The 20,715-nt window shown below is 43.1% G+C and overlaps 1 protein-coding gene across 1 annotated transcript in view; it reads right to left on the bottom strand.

The window, feature by feature from the left end:
• The window catches only part of LOC114665670 (protein Smaug homolog 2), a 173,141-nt gene extending 172,013 nt beyond the window's left edge, over positions 1-1,128 (bottom strand). Inside the window, exon 1 of the mRNA XM_051934022.1 lies at positions 635-1,128. The gene's annotated coding sequence lies outside the window, so the exon portion shown is untranslated. The remainder of the gene's footprint in view (positions 1-634) is intronic.
• Positions 1,129-20,715: the final 19,587 nt, after the last annotated feature.

Genomic DNA, 20,715 nt, shown 5'->3' with positions numbered 1-20,715 from the left:
AGAACACTTCACTTTGTGAATTTCCCCTTGGGATTAATAAAGTATCTATCTATCTTCACCATCTACCGTATATACCTGCTGGGCTTTCTTTTGACATTGTAACTGAACGTTAATGCTAAAAGCACAGTGCTCCTGATCATTCTGATTTTTCAGTACAGTACTCTCTTACTTTTAACAGTTCTCAGCTACAGAAATCTTCGCGTTACACACCACCCACCCACCAACTGGGCATCGAAGGGGTACACAGCCCCTAAAGGTTATTGGCTTCTGAGGGGACACACACACATACACACACACTTTAGAACTGAACTTAACTGTAAATCCTGCGCTCCAATAGCACGAAGACAACCTATTAAGTACACAGATGAGGCTCCAAAACGAAAAGTAGCAGAAATGATGAAGTACACGCCATAGATGACACAGGCTCCTGTGTAATTTTTTTTTTTTTTTTTGCCTTTCCCCAGCCCACACTGACGACCCCATCGCATTCCTCCTGCTCCGCTACCACCCCGCCCTTTAATCGACTCGTACTCTGCATGTTCCAATCGGTCAGTAAATGGAAGTAACAATATCTTGAGATGTGTGGGGGGGGGGAAGAAAACTACAAATGATAAATACAGAAATGCAGCGTTACCTCGTGCGTGCGCCGCCCAGCCAGCCGGGCAGGCAGCCGTGCCTGTGTGAAGAAATACTGGGCTCCGGAGTCTGGCTACCGCCGGAGTTGTAGGCCTCGCGGGGAGGGACAAGAGGGGCAGGGCTCTCCGTATGCGACTGGGGTCCCTCGACGCTCTTCACCTTTTCTTCTCCGTGTCAGTCTGTCTGTCTGTTTATATTTTTTTGATGTTTAGTCCGATAATAACATGAACTACTGGAGGGAATCCCGAGGGTTTTTCCATTGGCCGCGGATAGGAGGGTCGGACATTCTCAAATAAAAAAAAACACACACACGTGCACACAAGCAGTAACGGTGTAAAATTTAAAAGAAAAATCAAGTGCAGAAAAAAAAACAATGTGGCTTCGGAATTAAAACAAAAAAAAAAATTAACTCCACTCAAGACCTGACGCAGAAGACGCACAGCAAGTGCGACAGCGCGTAACGGCGTCGGCACTGTGAGGGGCGTGGCTTAAGGCGGGATAAAGCCCGCTCAGCTCTAAGCTTCACTTGCAGAGCGCCAAAACCCGCCTCCGCAGGCAAACACTTTAATTGACAAGGAAGGCAGTCAATGAATTGTCAAGAAGTACACGTGAGTGGATTAGGATTGGCTAGGACGTCGAGGAGGTGGGACTCGTTAGTGCAATTGGTTTACAGGCGAAAATGAAGCGCGCGATCGGTTCATCCCTGAGAAAATCTGGTAGCGATTTGGAAAGGCTGCTAGTTTTGTCAATCCGAAACGGTAAGAAATCGACTCAAAAAGTTCTCATGGCCTTTAATGTTAAGTGTCTAACTTAAATAAAACTTCAAAAGCCTAACATCGTTTCTCTCAAAAATTCATGAACTCTTTAAGATATTCGTTTGTAGTAGTTAGTACGGGCAAATTACGCCTTGCAGAAAATCTTCCCGACTAAACGAATGAGGAGTACATACAGTACAAACTAAGGTATTTTTTAAGTACAATAGCAGGGAACAGGTTTGCTAAAGTAACTTCCATACCTCATTCACCAAAACCTTTGTTAATTATAAGTAAATCCTTATGCGGAACCTTGCATAGCACGTCCTTACAAGATTCTTTAAAATTTCAAGTGGCCAGCCCCAGACTTTTTTACAGACTACATTTACAACATGACTACAATATACAGTGTGAATTTACCAAAATAGATATAAGATGCAATATCAGGCACATTTATTAAAGACGGATAGATAGACACTTTATTAATTCCAAAAGAATTTGCAGGGTCACAGCACCAAACCTAAAAAGGCATATATATATATATATATATATATATATATATATATAATGATAAGTACGTCCCCCTACTCGCACGTGTGTGACGCTTGCTGAGTTTTTGAGGCAGCAACTTCATTTTATCATATTTTATACCGTATGGAAACAGCAACATTTCAGTAGTGAAATATGTATTATTGGACAAACAGAACCAGTTTAATGTGCATTTAAACAAAAACAGGCAGGTGTATAAATTTGGGCGCCCCAAAGGAATAATCCCATCAGTATTTAGTAGAGGCTCCTTGTGCTGAAATCACAGCCTGTAGACGCCTCCCTCCTACAGCCACTGACAAGTCCCTGAATTCTGGCTGGTGGTATTTTGGACCTTCTTCCATACTAAATGCCTCCAGTTCAGTCAGGTTTGATGGCTTCTGACCATGGACAGCCTGCTTCAAATCAATCCATACATTTTTAATGCTGTTCAGGTCTGGGGACTGGGATGGCCATTCTAGAACATTGTACTTGTGCCTCTGCATGAATTCCCTGGCATAGCTTCAACTTTGTGACTGACTCTTGAACATTCTTATCAATAAGCTGCTGATACCGGAAGGAATTCATGCAGCCCTCAACTTTAGCAAGATTTCCAGCAGCTGTGCTAGCCACACAACCTCAAACATGATGGACCCTCCACCAAATTTTACAGTAGGCAGCAAGTTCTTCTCCTGGAATGCTCTGTTTTTTTCACCATGCCTAATGCCTCTGGTTGTGACCAAATAACTCTATGTTAGTCTAATCCAGCGTTTCTCAACCTTTAAGTGTTTGTGACCCGAGTTTTCATAACAGTTTTAATCGCGCCCCCCTAACGTTTTTTTTGAAACCCTAATAAAATTGATTCCTATATTTTTTGCTGCTGATACACCGCTACAAGTTTAAAATTTCCCTACGAATAGCGAAATTACGCCACATATGGCAACATTCGCGCCCCCTTTTTTGTTACTCCCCCACAGTTTGAGAACCGCTGGTCTAATCTGGCCACAGTATTTTTTCCAAAATGTTTTTGGCTTGTCCAGAAGAGCTTTTGCATACCTCATGCGACTCTTCTTGTGGTGAGTAGATACAGTAAGGCTTTTTTGTGCGTCACCCTTCTACAGAGTTGTTCCCGGTGCAAAGTGTGTTGAACTGTGGAACGACATACTATGACACCATCAGCGGCCAGATGTTCTTGTAGCTCTCTGGAGGTGGATTGTGGTTTGTCTGTGACCATTCTAACCAGCCTTCAGCTGTGCCTTTCAGATATTTTTCTTGGCCTAACACATCTTTCCTTCACAAGGACTGTTTCCTGTGGCCTTCCATTTCCTAACTACATTTCTGACTATGAAGACAAACAGTCCAAACCTTTGTGATAATTTCTTGTACCCTTCTCCTAACTCATAACAATAAATTATCTTAGTTTTTAGGTCAGTAGAGAGGTTCCCATGTTGCCAATCTCTAAGAGAGAACCAAGGACAAGCACAACTAGCAATTACCTATTTTGAATAACCTTTTTTTATGATTGGTTGCATCTGTCTTTGTAATTTAAGGTCTAATAATCTGATCAAAGCAATTGTGTGCTGCAGCCTGTCAGCATTAAATGACTACATGTCTTCAAATGAATGCTCATTCCATTTTTTTATTTTATGTCATACAACTCAATGAAGCTACACTAAGAATTTTGCTCTGACAAACATCCTCTTGTCCACATTTCTCTAGTAAAAAAAAATGGCATATTGCTGTGATCTTCTCTTATGAAGACAGAGCAAATTATCATGCAACCTCAGAGGAGTGCCCAAACTTTTGCATAGCAGTGTATCTATTGTGGCGGGCGGCTGGGGGCTGTGCCCAGGTGGGACGCCTGGAAGGATAGGGAGAGAGGGCAGCCCCCCTGGTTTGTATGGGGGCCACGGGAATTGAGCATGGAAGCTCAACGCTATAGAGGCCCGTGGTCACCGCCGGGGGCTCCCGGATGATTGTGGAGTCCTGGACGTCAGCACTTCCACCACACCCAGAGGTGCTGGCGGAAGGAATACCAGGGACATCTGGAGTGCTTCTGGGTGCTCATGCGGCACTTCTGCCACACCAGGAAGTGCTGCAGTAAGTTCATCAGAGGGCACCAGGAGCTGGGATAAAAGAGACCACCTCCCTCCAGTCAGGAGCCGGAGTCAGGAGGAAGAGGATGAACTTCGGAAGACAGGCAGTGAAGAAAGGACTATTGGAAGGCCCAAACATAGGGGTGTTTGGTGTAAGGACACTGGGTTGTGTGCGGGACTGTGTTCATTGTATATAGTGTAAATAAATACATGTGTGTTCTGGAACTGTTGGTGTCTGCCTATTGGTATTCGGGCTGATCTGTCACACTATGTATCATCTATTATGTTTCCACCAAGAGATGGAGCCACCTGCCCATCACCATCAAGGAACTGCCCTCCAACCTACACAAGCTGAGGAAAACCCACAGTCCCTTGCAGTGCATTAAATGTGCTAGATGGTGGGGGAGTACTCCTGTGGTTTTTGAGTATTTATGACTTTCTGGATTTTTGTAACCTTTTGCTCTGTCTTTCCACCAATCCCTTGGATTTCATATTGAGACTGTGAGTGAAGATTGGTTAAGGTATACCTGACCTGTCAGCCATTTGTTTGAGAAGTGACAACAGGTAGCCGAAAAACTGGCGAAAAACAAAGAAAAAAAGTTCTTCAGTGCAAATATGCAGCATTGGTCCTCTGAAAAGGGAAGTAAAACAGAGTCTGTACGTCACATTCACACACATTATAATAATGGCTCAGTGATATGAATTATTTGTCATTTCGTTGGTTTGGCTGAATTTCTCTACTTGGTCCAAGGTGTTGTCATTTCTTAGTTTCTCAAAGATGTTGTGTATGTACTGTATATATGTTGGGTGTGAGTTTGCTGTTCATATATGCAGGTTGTCCTCTCGAGTTTTCGTTTATAAATCTCCATTTTTGTGTGGGAAGTTGAGTACACACATTTTGGGCTTCTTTTTGTGCAGGCCCAAGTTTTATAAATCTCACCTCTGGTGACTTCAGCCTTCTTTTTTTGTTTGTTTTTGCTTTTCCTAGTGTACAATACAGTACAATACACTTTATTTTTGTATATCCCAAAATCACACAAGGAGTAGCACAATGAGCTTTAACAGCCCTCCAGCCTTGACTCTCTAAAGACGAGAAAAAACTCCCAAAAAAGACCTGTATAGGGGAAAAAATGGAAGAAATCTTGGGAAAAATAATTCGGAGACAGACCCTTTTCCAGGTAGGTTGGAGCGTCTAGTGGGTGTCAAAAAAAGGGGATAAATACAACATAATGCAAAGAACAGAACACAAGTAATCCTCAATACAATACAATAGTACAATAATAATATTACAAGCACAGAGCAAAATGCAAGAGTAGATGATATCACATAATAGGGTTCATTTTTGTTCAGAGTCCTAAGTGCTAGACAGTGCTAGAAGCTGCACCGCGATATTTCTCCCCGCTCTTGACACAATCTGCCATAGAGCTTTCCAATCAGCTGCTGTAGAGCTGCGATTCCACACTCTGATACAGTGGGTTAAAATGCTCCGAGTGGTGCGCTGAGAGTAACAACGCTAAAGTGGCCATGATATTTGGAATAGTTTGATGCTAGCATCTTCTCAAGTTTACCGTTTTGAGTAGAGAGCTGCTGTTATTGTTAATATTATATAATAAAAACATACATTTGATTTACATCTGTAACAACCGCTATAAATTTATAGTGCTTGTCAAAGTTAGCATTCACGCTCGCCCCGATCTGACACTGCTGTTTTCAAATAAAGACACACTATAACAGAGGTGAACTCAGATCGGAGAAAACAGAAGCCATCCCCGCAAGAAATGTCGACTCACATAAAAGAACAATGCAGTTGCACCAGGCGTAAAGGCGAAAGTCCGGCGTCATCCTGCCAATCACCTGTCCTTCAAAGAAACAGCACGGCTTACAGAGCTCGCCAATGCTACACCGTCCAGATCTAAACACTAGCGTGGTGTATGTGCCCAAAAAAAGTCTAACTGCATTCTCGTACCATTGCTCGCATACTAATGTGTCAGCATGTAATGGATGTCACATATTTTTATTTTTGTGTGTGCTTTTAACTGTTTCTGCCGCTTGCTTCCTTAGAGATTATGCCCAAAGGAATAATTGACTGTGGGATATTTCTTTAAGGGGAGTAGGGGTCCAAACAGCGCCTGTGGGTCCTTGCAAAAATAACTTTGGTGTGACGTAAGAGGAAGAATCTTCTTTAAAAGGCAAGGAGGCGCATATTTTAAAGGAGAGAGACAAAAGGAAAGAAGAGAGGAGGGAGGAGGAAGAAGAACGTTTGTTTAAAGAAGTATCTGGGAAGAAGTGATTGGTAAAAAACGTAAGGCTCCGTAAATACGGTTGGATGCAACGAAAAGGAGTGTGGGCTAATCGGAAAGGATCTTCAGAGTGCACGACTTTAAGTGGCATTTGTGATGCGGGCAGCGGCCATGGAAGGACGCTAATGCTTAGACTCCCGGGTGAGACGGATTTCAGCTTTTAACAAAGAATCATCGCCAAGCCGGTGAGATTACTCCTCTTACCTATAAATACAGTTTACTAGTCAGCGGAGCGTAGTTGACTGGATTGCTGGATTATTCACGGACTTCCCAGGCCGTGTGGCTAGAGACTTTAAATCAGATTAATATAAAAGGGACTGGAGGAACGTGTGGGGATTGTGTCTAATTTAGATTTGTATTTTTGTGTATATATGTGTATTCATACGGGTATTTACTGTGAATATATTGGGGTTGTTGATAAACAGGATATATCTCCATTTCTTTTCCTGGCTTTCTTTCTTGCTTTCTTTCTGTATATTATAGAAGGGTAAAAGGGGGTGGCCTATTACTTAGTTTTTATTTTGGATAAGGATTGATTTAAAGAGTGCTGTATGATTGGTTTGATTTATAATATATATTCTTTTGGTTTGGTTAAACAACTGTTGGATGATTATTTCTTTTTTGGTATAAATCCATAAACAACTCCATCTGGGGACATCAAAATTGGGTCTAAGGTTCTGTCGGTTTTTGGACATAATAGTATTATTTTTCCTAAGAGTAGGAGTTTTTTTGTGTGTTCCGGGCCCCTCATCCAACAATTAGGGGAGTTCGCTACAAGCAGGTATTTTTCGTGGCATTACACGTGTAATTTGTGAGCATGCCCTTGACGATCAAACAGAGGAAGCTCAACAGTTCACTTTTGACTTTATGCTGTAGGAAGATAAGTAAATAAATCAGCTCGCATGTTATTTATTTGGATCAAATAAAGACGCGCTATAGCTATTATTCTATTCCCTTAGCTGTTTTTATATACTGTATATTATATAATGACACTTGTTCATGTTAATTGCAGTCTCAATTGTTAAAAATAATATTTTAAAAGGAGCATCCCACATGAAAATACAACAATCTGACAGTGCATACCAGTTTATATGGTTAAAAAGAAAAAAAAAGTAACACTTTCTTTCCAGCGGGGAATCGAACTCGGGTCTCTAAGGTGCAACAGGCCTGCTGCGCACTGATTGGCTGAACAGTCTGTGTCAGCTATCCGCGACTTAGTATGTATTGTGATTGTGATTTAGAGAGAATAAAAGTGAAAAAAAACAGAAACTTTTACAAGTCCTATAAATGTGCACCGTGTGTTACAGACGCAAACCAAGTGTATGTGTGTACTGTATAATACTAACAATAAGAGGAGCTCACTACTGAAAACAGCAAATATAGGAGTGAGTCGGGAGCGAACCGGGGACTCTTGATTACAACTCAGCAAATCTTACCACTACTCTACGGAAACTGTTGTGTCTTCTTTAACCTTTTGTGAAAGTGTTTACTTGATCTTTGGACTTCAGGCTTCATATATTATATAGTTTATGCCTACATTTTGTCATTTACTACTAAAATATGAAAAATGTTTCTGTTTTAAAAATGTGTTTACACAGATTACTGTAGAAACGGAACACACATGAAATGCATGTGTTCCAAATAGCGATCTATTATTTCCACTCTACAACTCTAGCACTTCAGTCAGTCCCAGATAATCAAACAAGGCATGAGCTGGGAGAACTTAGTGAACGTTCTGCGACGGTGGGGGATGGAATAGCCGGCTGCTTGCTGGCTCGTCTTAATCTGCACATTTAGAAGACAAAAGAGAGGTGAGAACGGTTTTAAGGTGGGCCGGATCTACGAGTTTTTTCGTAGACTCTGGTAATTCTAGTGTTAAACGTGCCCGAGCACAGAAAACAGACATGACGTCAATGATGCGACAATTCAGATCAAATCTCATTTCATTTAATACAATTTGAGTTAAAAACAGGTTTTTATTCTCACATGTACATGAATTCTAGTTGGCAAGAAAGATGCAAATTCCTCCCTTAACGTCATTCGTCTCCATAAAATTATTCTCGTACATGCAGCACAATTAACAGGAAAATGCTGTGCTGCATACTTAATAAACCTGTAAGAGAGCAGAGTGTTATCCTGCCCTACACAACTCCAAAAAACCACAAAATAAGTAAAATCACTTTGTCATGCATGCTGTCACTCCGTGTTCCGATCTTGTTCTGGCTTTATACGAAGTTGCATGGTCATGACGAAACTGTACCCGGGCCCAGAATGTTAAAGTGCAGTGTGAGTGCAGGCCAGCAGGGGGAGTAGCGAGGTGGGACAATCGTGCTTGGGCACAAGACAGAACAAACAGGCCTAGTGAGAGTACCCCCTTAGGACACCATCACACTGCACGACTGTTTCAGCAAATTTTTGGTGGAAGCTGCCATTTACGTCATCTTAGCATGACTGTCATTTATGTAGCGTGTATGACAGCCCCAGGGCCTCAGTCCCCTTCCGCCATACTATGTTTTCATTTGAAAATATTGACATTTGTCTCCATTTTCACCTTTCATCCATGCTACACCAGCGTTTTCAACCCACAAAAACGAACCCCAGAGCCGTACACTTCTGAAAATGCCAGCACAGCGTTTCAATGTGGATGGGCGCAAATGAAGATTTCTGAAAACGCTGACTCAAATTGTGCTTGTGTTTATTACAGGACTTGTCCCTCTGCTCATTCCAACATCTCATTTCCAGGCTGGTCACCATTCATGGAAGAAAAACCAGACTGCAGACTATGCCTAGCGGGCATTGAAAAATGGCTTTCCATAGTGCTTGTTGTGTTGCTTACCTTAGTGCATTTGCATTGTGTGTTGCACAATTTGAATACGGCATACATACGCCAAAAAGCAAATGACTTACTGATTGCTACAGTTTCACGATAAATCAAGTAGTAGGTGGCATTTACATCTTTGCAAGGATTGCTGGCTTTGGGTAATGCTGTCATGTGCTGTGAACAGTTAAGCGACTATCCACACTGCGCACAAAGTCTCCAGACAAACAGTGCGTGTGTGTGTGTATGTATACTGTACATTGGGGTCCCAAACTCCGGTCCTGAGTAGTTTTCATTCTAACCCTTTTCACAATTAGTGACCTGTATTTGTTGCTAATTGACATCAATCATTCAATATCTGAAAATAAAAAGGAAGGAGGTCCCGGGAATGTTGATCTGCTCAGGTCCACAAAGCATTTGAACAGAAAAGAGAAAATCAACAATTTTGGAAATGCCTGCCATTGCACAAAGAGAGCAGCAACAACAGAACGGGTTTAATTAACGACGAGACTCGGCGCCTAATTGAGCAACTGGTTGGAGTGAAATTGGCTGGAGTTTCAGGCCCTGACTTAGTTGGTCTTCTGTTGTCTCACTCTCTTCACATTTCATTTGTGTTTGGGTGCCATTTAAGGAAAGAAATGAAGAAATTTGGGGCAACAAATCTTAAAAAACAAGTCAATTAAAATTAATTCAAAAGAAGTTAGTTAGCAAAAACAGGTCAATAATTAAGAAAAGGGTTAAAATGAAAACCTTCAGCCACTGGGACCCAGCAGGACCAGAGTAGGGGACCCCTGCTGTATCTGTGTGTGTATATATACTGTATATATGTGTGTGTGTGTGTGTGTTCACACCAAACGACTACCCTAAGCCATTCATCACACTCGCCTGCTCCATTTCTCTTCTCTGTACTCCAATGCGGCTCTTGTTGCCACTGCCCTGCTGCCAAGCTGTCTGCCTGCCGAAGCTAAACTCATCTCTGATAGAGGAGCACTAGAATTGTCCTTTCATCTGATTGGCTGGCCCAGCACTGACTCCACTGTGGAATGGCCAATAGGAGGAGGCGGCTTGATGGCTGAGGTCTCCAGGACTCTGAACAAATCCAAATCCTATTATATCATATCACCTACTCTTACATTTTGCTCTGCGTTTGTAATATTACTGTTGTACTATTGTATTGTATTGAGGATTACTTGTGTTCTGTTTTGGGTATTGTATTGACCCCTTTTTTTTTTTTGAGACTCACTGCACGCCCAACCTACCTGGAAAGAGATCTCTCTTCAAATTGCCTTTTTTGGGATTTCTTCCAGGGCCTGTTAAAAGCCCATTGTGGCACTCCTTGTGTGATTTTGGGCTTCACAAAAATAAATTGTATTGTAATCGTACATCCCACCATCTCTGATTTACACACATACGAGTTCGACCGGACACACGATTAAAATTCAAGACTAATACTAAGAGGCTCTCAAACGAAAACAGACACTTGGACGTGAGCCCAGCATATGCAGGCTTGAAAAGACGAATGAGCAAATAATAAATAAGACTTTATGACCAACACCCTTCAAACCCCACCTCATCAGTCCTCCCCTTCTTATTTGCTATAGAGTGCCTGGGGTTCCTGTACGTTTAATCATTTTCCTCTGATGATGATTCCTGGTAGGAATTGAAAGCTTGGGAATAAAAAAAACAAACTATTTTAAGATACGTGATTCAGTTGCTCCCTTTGTGGATTTCCAGCTAGATATTATATATATTGTGACAGACGCCCCTTCACCACATATACCAGGGGGACAAGGGTGGGAAACCCAGTATCTACCCTTGGACGCTAGATGGTAGCCTCCCTGGGTTGCAGCAGTGCCTCGGACTCCCCCAGGGCTTCATGGGGTTTGGAGTTCTGTGCAGCCCTGTTGGGTTCCCCAGGCACCGCCAGGGGGTGCTACAGCAGCAGCTGCTGGCCCCTTTTGGGCACTGGTCTCGCCACACCCGCAAGTGCAGCTGGATGTCAGCAATCAAGCACCTGGAGCACTTATGGGTACCCAAAAAAAGGAGCCAGCGACCGCCATTCAGCAACCAGAGTCGGGTGGAAGGAGGACAAAGCTGTGGAGGAGGAGGAGGAGTTGTGATGGAAGAAGAGAGGAGAAGAAGAGTGCTTGGTGGTACTGTACTGTGCTTGGGACTGTGTTGTGGCTGGAGGGATTATGGGGAAGACGTGCCCTCCAGGTGAAGAAATATAAAAGTTTCTTTATTTTTATACGTGCGTCCGTGTCCAGTCTGTGTTGGGTCGGGCGCCATATAGCGCCTTTCTTACAATTTATATTGCTCGATCAGCTGCTGGCTTGCTGCCTCTGCTGTGCTGCATGATCTGCACTTTGTTCACCTGGGGCTGAACTCCAAAGAGACGCAGTCGCTCCTCTGAAACGCCCTCTTAAACGCTGATACAACGGGAAACACGTTTTTATTTTTACCTCCTCTTTGCTCGATCAGCTGCTGGCTTGCTGCTCCTGCCGTACCGCGTGATCTGCGTTTCATGTGGCACTGCAATCCTTTAAAAGCCACTTGTCCCCCAGACGACTTCAAACACTAGGCGATCTCTTTTCGCTGTTCCATTATTTCACCGAGTAATAATTTCCGTTTGTTTGCGCTTATGCGATCTTTACTCTCATTTTATTGAGACGATCGAATTTTCCTACTTCTGTGATCTCTAACCTGCTCTGCATGTGTAGCAGGAGACTTGCTTCCAAAGGTTGTAAGTAGGACGTGACTTGTACATCTAGTGGGACGTGACAGTGTCTCTCTTCAAAAGATATTGTTCCAAGATTTTTTTTTATAATACATTTTTTTACCTGCTTTTTTATTACTCTTTAATATTGTTTTTTGTATCAGTATGCTGCTGCTGGAGTATGTGAATTTCCCCTTGGGGATTAGTAAAGTATCTATCTATGTATATATATACTGTATATACAGGGTGGTCCAGATCTAATTATGCAATTTTCATTACGCTTATTTAGTTTATTACATAGATAATTCACAGCACCTGCCCTGCACGTAGAGATTTCACTTAAAATTCTTTTTGTTGCCAATAGATGGCAGCACCTGCCGTGCATTCCAAAATGGCGGGGAGACGGTTGTCAGTTGAACAGTCACATAATTAGATCTAGACCACCCTGTATATACTGTATATATATATATATATATATATATATATATATATATATATATTGTAGAAGACCAGCCTGACTACAGACAGACACCAAGGACACACAATGTTCAAATGCACACTCCATTTATTTACAGTTCTTTTAGCACCAACTCTCAATTATGCTTTGTTTTCTTCCTCAAGTCTTCTGCCACCTCTACTCCTCTCCTCCACCTGACTCCGACTCTCCCTGCCTGAAGTGCTCCAGGTGCTTCCCAGTTAACCTCCAGCAGCACTTCCGGGTGTGGCAGAAGTGCTACAGATCTTGTTTCCGATTTGAGCTTCTAAGACCCCAATGCAACCCAGAAGGGGCTACCCTGTCATGTCCCAGGGTATAAATTACCCATCTCCTGGTCCCCTGCTCTTCCAGGTCTCCCATTAGGGCCCAATCCTGGGCCATCCATCACTATATACGTGTGTGTGTGTGTGTGTGTGTGCTCCAACTGCATGAGCCCATTCAGCCCGATCAACACGTCACAACATGGGTGCTCAGACTATGTGTTGTGATTACCTGGCTGCGACACCAATGGAATGGAAGGACCAGGGGAGATATGATTTCTGAGGCAACATCTCCCCTGGGACTCTATAGAGGGCAGCCCTCCTGGGTGGCTATGGCACCACGGATTCCCGCAGGGCACGCTGGGACCTGGAGTTTGGTGCAGCCCTGTTGGGATCCGTGGGTGGCTGCCAGCAGGAGCTGCAGAGCCCTATAGTGGACTTCCAACAAACCTGGGAGTGATTCCAGGTAATCCTGATGAGCCACCTGAATAAATGGAGGCGCCTCACTCCATTCGGAAAGCCAGGGTCAGGAGTTGGAGGACGAAGCCTGGTGTGGAGAGGAGTGAAGATGGCACGGAAAGAAAAATGGACTGAGCATCACTGCTGGTGCTTTTCATACTGTGCTCTGTAGTTGGGAGCGGAGAAACCCGCTGCCCAATGAGAAATAAACGTGTGTGTTGCCTTGGACTTGTGTCTCTGTGCCCGTCTGGATCCGGGTTTGGGGAGCTGTATGCCACCGGATTTACACAGCGTGTACAATGCACACTCGTTGCTGTAAATGTATGCTGAATTTCAGGAAATTTGATGGCAACATCAGAAAATTGTCTCATTTGAGCTGCTCACACTACAACACAGCTGACTGGAACTTCTAGAAGGACAGGAGTCCTTCTGATCATGCGGCAGCCCAGTCGTAACATGCAACACGTGAAGCTGAAATTTGGGCTGAAAATCAGTTGGCGACTTCAAATCGCCCAGCCTGTACCCGCTTTAGGACGTCTCTGCTGTGCGCATGCCCGGTGCAGGTGGATGGCTAGGACTATGCATTGCAAGGCAAAGTGGCTACTGCCCCCCTTCTGCTGATAAGACTATTCAGTGGCACACAAGCCGTGTGAAGACGGCAAAGTTAACACGGATGAAGAAATTCAGCTGCCACACTCCTGACTGAATGGCTGAACTGTAGCTGCACACTTTGGTCAGCTCTGCACTTCACTGGATGACAAAGGTGTAGATCAGAGGTGAGCGGACACAAAGGCGTCCACGTGGACATTCACAAACAACAGGCCTATAAGCGGGGCCTGGATCCAATCACGAGAGGGCACCCCTCCTTCTAAACCAGCTGCATTCATCCCTTCTTGCTTTTCAGGGAGCTAAACAGAGAGTGACAATCCCAATTAACTTCAGCTGCGGACCTCCATTGAGGAGGTTGTTGCTTTTTGTTATATGTCAGTGATAACCCCCAGATCAGACTCAAGTCAAGTAAACCACATGACAAAAACCTGCAATCCAATTGGCTTCTGAATCATAGCGTTGTGGAGGTCTTCAGCTGGACACATCTCCACAATCCCCCTCTCCTTGGGGACCTGAAAATGCAGGAGTTGCTCTCTTTGGTGTAAAATGCCACCTCCTGTGGAGCAGAAAACTGACAAACTTTGATTGGCCTGGAAGCCTGAAGCCTTGGAGCAGACACCCTGACGTAGCTCCGAGATCCACTGTGCCAGGGACTGAGCCCATTCTGACGGGCAGCCATTACTTCAAAAAGCCAAGTACACAACACTCCACATTTTTAGCTATGAAGTACAGAGGTGGCACGGTGGCGCAGTGGTAGCGCTGCTGCCTCACAGTAAGGAGACCTGGGTTCGCTTCCCGGGTCGTCCATGTGTGGAGTCTGCATGTTCTCCTGGTGTCTGCGTAGGTTTCCTCCCACAATCCAAAGACATGCAGGTTAGGTGCATTGGCGATCCTAAAAATTGTGCCTATTGTGTGACCTGTGGTGGGCTGGCACCCTGCCCAGGGTTTGTTTCCTGCCTTGTGTTGGCTGGGATTGGCTCCAGCAGACCTCCGTGACCCTGTAATGGATGGATGGATGGAAGTTACAGAAGGCACAGCAAGGAGCCAAACATCACAAAGGACACGCAGTGAACACCAACTTGAACTCTGAGCAACAACACGCAATTCCACACAACATCGGACATCATCCTTAAAGACTTGGCATCTGTGCCAAGAGAAATGAGAATGTCTGCTGCGTTAGATGTCTGTCTGTCTGCCTGCCTTCTATGTCAGCATACGTACAGCACATACCGTATATACTCGTGTTTAAGTTCTCCCGCAGATTAGTCGTGGCTTGATTTTACCGTATCATTTCTGGTATTTTATAATGTCACTCGTGTAAGTCAAATGCAGAAAACTCCTGCTATTGGTGCAAGAGATTATGAGATGCTGACTCCACCTGAGAGAGGAAACACGGAGCACACGGCCCATTTTTTTGAATGTATTGTGCCTGATTTAGTAGCTCATCTACACACAACGTGGGGATACAGAACTGTCTGCTTCCTTGGAAAATTAACGAGTTCTGGGGACATTGGTGTCTAATCAATTACTCAATGTAAACGTGTTTACACTAATTATTATGCAGAGGAAATTGGCTTGCACCACTGTGTTCACTGATTGCCATGTTGATCTATACAGAAAATGAAGCATTTATATACTTCTGGGTAAAGTGCGCATGGGAAAGGTGCTATATAAATAAAATGTGTTATTATTATTACCATTACATGATCACACGGTCAAACCCAAAGTATTCCGAATCGACGTTTGCAGTGATTTGTGTTTTTTTGTATCTCACACCTTCATGCACCTTTGTCATAAGAGCATCCCTTATCTACGATGGAGCGTTCGATCAGAAGGATAGATAGATAGATAGATAGATAGATAGATAGATAGATAGATAGATAGATAGATAGATAGATAGAGTGCATCCAGAAAGTATTCACAGCACATCACTTTTTCCACATTTTGTTATGTTACAGCCTTATTCCACAATGGATTATATTCATTTTTTTCCTCAGAATTCTACACACAACACCCCATAATGACAACGTGAAAAAAGTTTACTTGAGGTTTTTGCAAATTTATTAAAAATAAAAAAACTGAGAAATCCCATGTACATAAGTATTCACAGCCTTTGCTCAATACTTTGTTGATGCCCCTTTGGCAGCAATTCCAGCCTCAAGTCTTGTTGAATATGATGCCACAAGCTTGGCACACCTATCCTTGGCCAGTTTCGCCCATTCCTCTTTGCAGCACCTCTCAAGCTCCATCAGGTTGGATGGGAAGCGTCGGTGCACAGCCATTTTAAGATCTCTCCAGAGATGTTCAATCAGATTCAAGTCTGGGCTCTGGCTGGGCCACTCAAGGACATTCACAGAGTTGTCCTGAAGCCACTCCTTTGATATCTTGGCTGTGTGCTTAGGGTCGTTGTCCTGCTGAAAGATGAACCGTCGCCCCAGTCTGAGGTCAAGAGCACTCTGGAGCAGGTTGTCATCCAGGATGTCTCTGTACATTGCTGCAGTCATCTTTCCCTTTATCCTGACTAGTCTCCCAGTTCCAGCCGCTCCCATGGTCTGAGAGTCCTTCAGGTGCCTTTTGGCAAACTCCAGGCGGGCTGCCATGTGCCTTTTACTAAGGAGTGGCCTCCGTCTGGCCACTCTACCATACAGACCTGATTGGAGGATTGCTGCAGAGATGGTTGTCCTTCTGGAAGGTTCTCCTCTCTCCACAGAGGACCTCTGGAGCTCTGACAGAGTGATCATTGGGTTCTTGGTCACCTCCCTGACTAAGGCCCTTCTCCCCCGATCGCTCAGTTTAGATGGCCGGCCAGCTCTCGGAAGAGTCCTGGTGGTTTCGAACTTCTTCCACTTATGGATGATGGAGGCCACTGTGCTCATTGGGACCTTCAAAGCAGCAGAAATTTTTCTGTAACCTTCCCCAGATTTGTGCCTCGAGACAATCCTGTCTCGGAGGTCTACAGACAATTCCTTTGACTTCATGCTTGGTTTGTGCTCTGACATGAACTGTCAACTGTGGGACCTTCTATAGACAGGTGTGTGCCTTTCCAAATCATGTCCAGTCAACTGAATTTACCACAGGTGGACTCCAATGAAGCTGCAGAAACATCTCAAGGATGATCAGGGGAAACAGGATGCACCTGAGCTCAATGGCAAAGGCTGTGAATACTTATGGACATGTGATTTCTCAGTTTTTTTTTATTTTTAATAAATTTGCAAAAACCTCAAGTAAACTTTTTTCATGTTGTCATTATGGGGTGTTGTGTGTAGAATTCGGAGGGAAAAAAACGAATTTAATCCATTTTGGAATAAGGCTGTAACATAACAAAATTTGGAAAAAGTGATGCGCTGGGAATACTTTCTGGATGCACGATAGATAGATAGATAGATAGATAGATAGATAGATAGATAGATAGATAGATAGATAGATAGATAGATAGATAGATAGATAGATAGATAGATAGATAGATAGATTTTATTAATCCCAAGGGGAAATTCACATACTCCAGCAGCAGATCCTGTTCAGTGGATGCAGTGGATTCTCCATGATTGACTGGAGTCTGCTCAGCGCCCGTCGCTCCACCACAAATGTCACACTGTCCAGCTCCGTGCCTACAATAGAGCCTACCTTCCTTACCAGTTTGTCCAGGCGTGAGGTGTCCCTCATCTTTATGCTTCCTCCCCATCACACCACGGCGTAGAAGAGGGCACTCGCCACAACCATCTGATAGAACATCTGCAGCTTCTTATTGCAGATGTTGAAGGAATATGAAGCTGGTTTTAAATTAAATGTCATTGAGGTGGCAAAAGAAATTGGTAAGTGCGATGCTGCAACAAAATTCAATGTGTCTGAGAAACTGATTCAAGATTGGAGGAGGCGAGAAGATGTAACAAAAAAAATATAAGTGTCGCATTTTTGAAGGGGTGTATAAGTTGGGGTCTGATTTTATGTTCAATTTTTCTGACTTATACGTGAGTATATACGGTAATCCTTCTGTTTATAATTAAATTGTATCATTCCGTTTCTTAAAATGAGTGGGCTTCAGTTAACCTCATAGAAGGCTACTGTGTGGAAACCCCTCCTACAGAGTAAGGGGAGCCTCACCCAATGATTTATTTACAGTAATTACGTTTCTGTCATCACCAAATCAATCAATCAACCAACTCCTTGTCTGACATCCATACACCATTTCCTACATTTAATTAGCGTCCCAGGGTGGGCATGAAACAGAGATCCCACCAATCATTTTCCTACATTAATTTGGCATCCCTGGGTGGGCATCTTACTCATCGTCTCTTTTGCTTCGTGCTTTATCATCGATGGGGGAGGAGCGATAAGCTTGAAATTCATCAAAAATTTCGACCTGTGGTTTTCTTGTCCCCTGACACTGAAAACATTGCTATCTCAATGATGGGTGTGTGTGTGTGTGTCTCTCTGTATGCGTGTCACAGTTTCTCAAGGATGGCCTAGAGCTAAAACGGCTGGACGGAAAAATACCAAACTGTTATGAGATGTCAATATGCGGATTAGTTTTTGAGCCAAATCACATTAGAGAAAGAGGAACTCACAAATACGTAACTCTACAATGAACTCTGAATTCTTCTCGTCAATTGCTATCATACTTTATAATCAGAAAGATCAGCCTCGGAGCGGTAAATAATTACTGAAATGTTAGAGAAGAGGTCGGGTAACTTGGGCGCAAGTGCAATTTGTGTTTTTTTTTTGCTTTGTGCCCTCCCCCCACCATAAAGGTCATCTATGGGGGAGGAGCAAACACTTTAAATTTGTCAAATATTGCGATCTCCCGTTTTTCCATGGATTGACGTTTTAGGGTCCCCCGATCCTGAAAACATCGACATGTTGGTGATGAGGATTGTGTGTCTGTGTGTGTATCACAGTTTCTTGATGGCGGTGTAATCCAGCGTTTCTCAACCTTTAAGTATTTGCAACCCGAATTTTTATAACAGTTTTAATCATGCCCCCCTAATGTTTTTTGAAACCCTAATAAAATGTATTATTCCTATATTTGTTTCTGCCGATACACAGCTACAAATTTTCCTACGAATAGCGAAATTACCCCACATATTGCTACATTCGCACCCCCTTTTTTGTTACTTTGCCCCACAGTTTGAGAACCGCTGGTCTAGAGCTAAAACTGCTGGACGGAAAAATACCAAACTCGAAACATACGACTGTTACGAGAGGACGATGTGCCGATTAATTTTTGAACCAAGTTGTGTAAGAGAAAGAGACCCTCTAGACGGACCGTCAAGTACCGTAATTCTGCAATGAATTCTGAAATCTTCTCGTCAGTTGCGATCATAATGACCTCCTTTATCACAGTGAGGCCGATCTTTCTGATCATCAACAGTTACGGAAATGTTAGAGAAGACTTCGGGTAACTCGGGCGCAAAGCCAACGGACGCGCAAGTCCACGTTTTTTTTGCTTTGTGCCCTCCCCCACCATGAACGATCGTCTAAAGCAGGGGTAGGCAATGTCGGTCCTGGTGAGCCGCAGTGGCTACAGGTTTTCATTCCAACCCAATTGCTTAATTAGAAACCAATCCTTGCCAATCTCAGACCTTATTTAATTTTATGGCTTGTTAGTCTGTGCAATGTAAGGCTTTTATATCGTAGATTTTTTTCCTTTCCAAGGATATCATCCAAATGATTTGAAGCCTAAAACAGATCATTTTCAGTCTGTCACATTTTTCTATTAAGTGTTTTATTAAATCAAACCGTGCATGATGAACACACGCAGATGTAATTGGAAAAAAGCTAGCTGGAGAACTGCTGGCTGCTTTGTCTTTTACATCTTATTGCTAATAAGGAGCAATTAAAACACTGAATGCAGCAGTTTAAGATTGAAATAAGCAATTAAGGTTGGAGAACCTTAACAAGCGAGACCACTAAAATGAAGCATTAAAATGTCACTTAAGCAATATGTGCTTCATCAGCAATAATTGAGTTCTCGTTAAGGAACTGGGTTGGAACAAAAACCTGCACATACTGTGGCACTCCAGGACCGACATTGCCTACCCCTGGTCTAAAGCTTTAAATTTGTCAAGAATTGCCATCTCCATTTTTCCATAGATCTCGATGTTTTAGGGTCCCCTGATACCGATGATGGGTGTGTGTCACAGTTTCTCGAGGACGGTTTAGAGCTAAAAGAGCAGGGTAGAAAAATACCAACCTCTAAACATACGCCCGTTATGAGATGACGATTCGTTTTTGAGCCAAATCGTGTAAGACAGACCCTCAAATAGCGGAACTCTACAATGAACTGTGAATTCCTCTTGTCAATTGCTATCGTAATGACCTGTTTTATGATCAGAAAGATCAGCCCTAAGAGTGGTAAATAATTGCTGAAATGTTACCGAATAGTTTAGGTAATTTGGTTCAGAGGGTGCAAAGCCTACTGATGCGAACGTCTAAATTATTTCGTTATTTACTGCCATTGTCAAACGCAGCACCGATAATTAAGTGATTCTTCTCACAGTACACAGCACTTCCCAACACGTTTTTGGCCATTTTAATGTGGACAGACATACTTTTGTAAATGATGAGAAGATACTAGTGTGGACGGAGTTCGTTTTTGCTTAAATACGCCATTTTGAATGAAAACTTCTTCTTCAGTCATGGCACTTAGCGCTAATCCACGACAACATGAAATTGGAAAAACCTGCATGAGAGCGGACGACCAATACATACGACAGCAGTTCTCAATCTGTGGGACGGGCGCAAAGATGTGAAAACAAGAATCGAAAATATGAACAATCCATCTATTGAAACCAAAACAAATGAACTTAAACTACATCCTGATACTAGAAAAATAAATCTAGAGTTAGGTAAACGTCGATAAAAGTTAAGTAGGTATAATAAAATATGCATCTATGATATATCATTAATTAAAGAACAAATTTGTATTAGTGGGCTCCTTTCAAAAAAAACGTTAGGGGGGGCGCAATTAAAACTGTTATGAAAACTCGGGGCGCAAATACTGAAAGGATGAGAAACGCTGGCATACAACGTGGCCATCAAGGAAAAGCAG

The sequence above is a fragment of the Erpetoichthys calabaricus genome, chromosome 1 (genome assembly GCF_900747795.2).
Source record: "Erpetoichthys calabaricus chromosome 1, fErpCal1.3, whole genome shotgun sequence".
NCBI lineage: Eukaryota > Metazoa > Chordata > Cladistia > Polypteriformes > Polypteridae > Erpetoichthys > Erpetoichthys calabaricus.
Note: the sequence above shows the minus strand (reverse complement) of the source record. Positions and strands in the feature narration are given on the sequence as shown.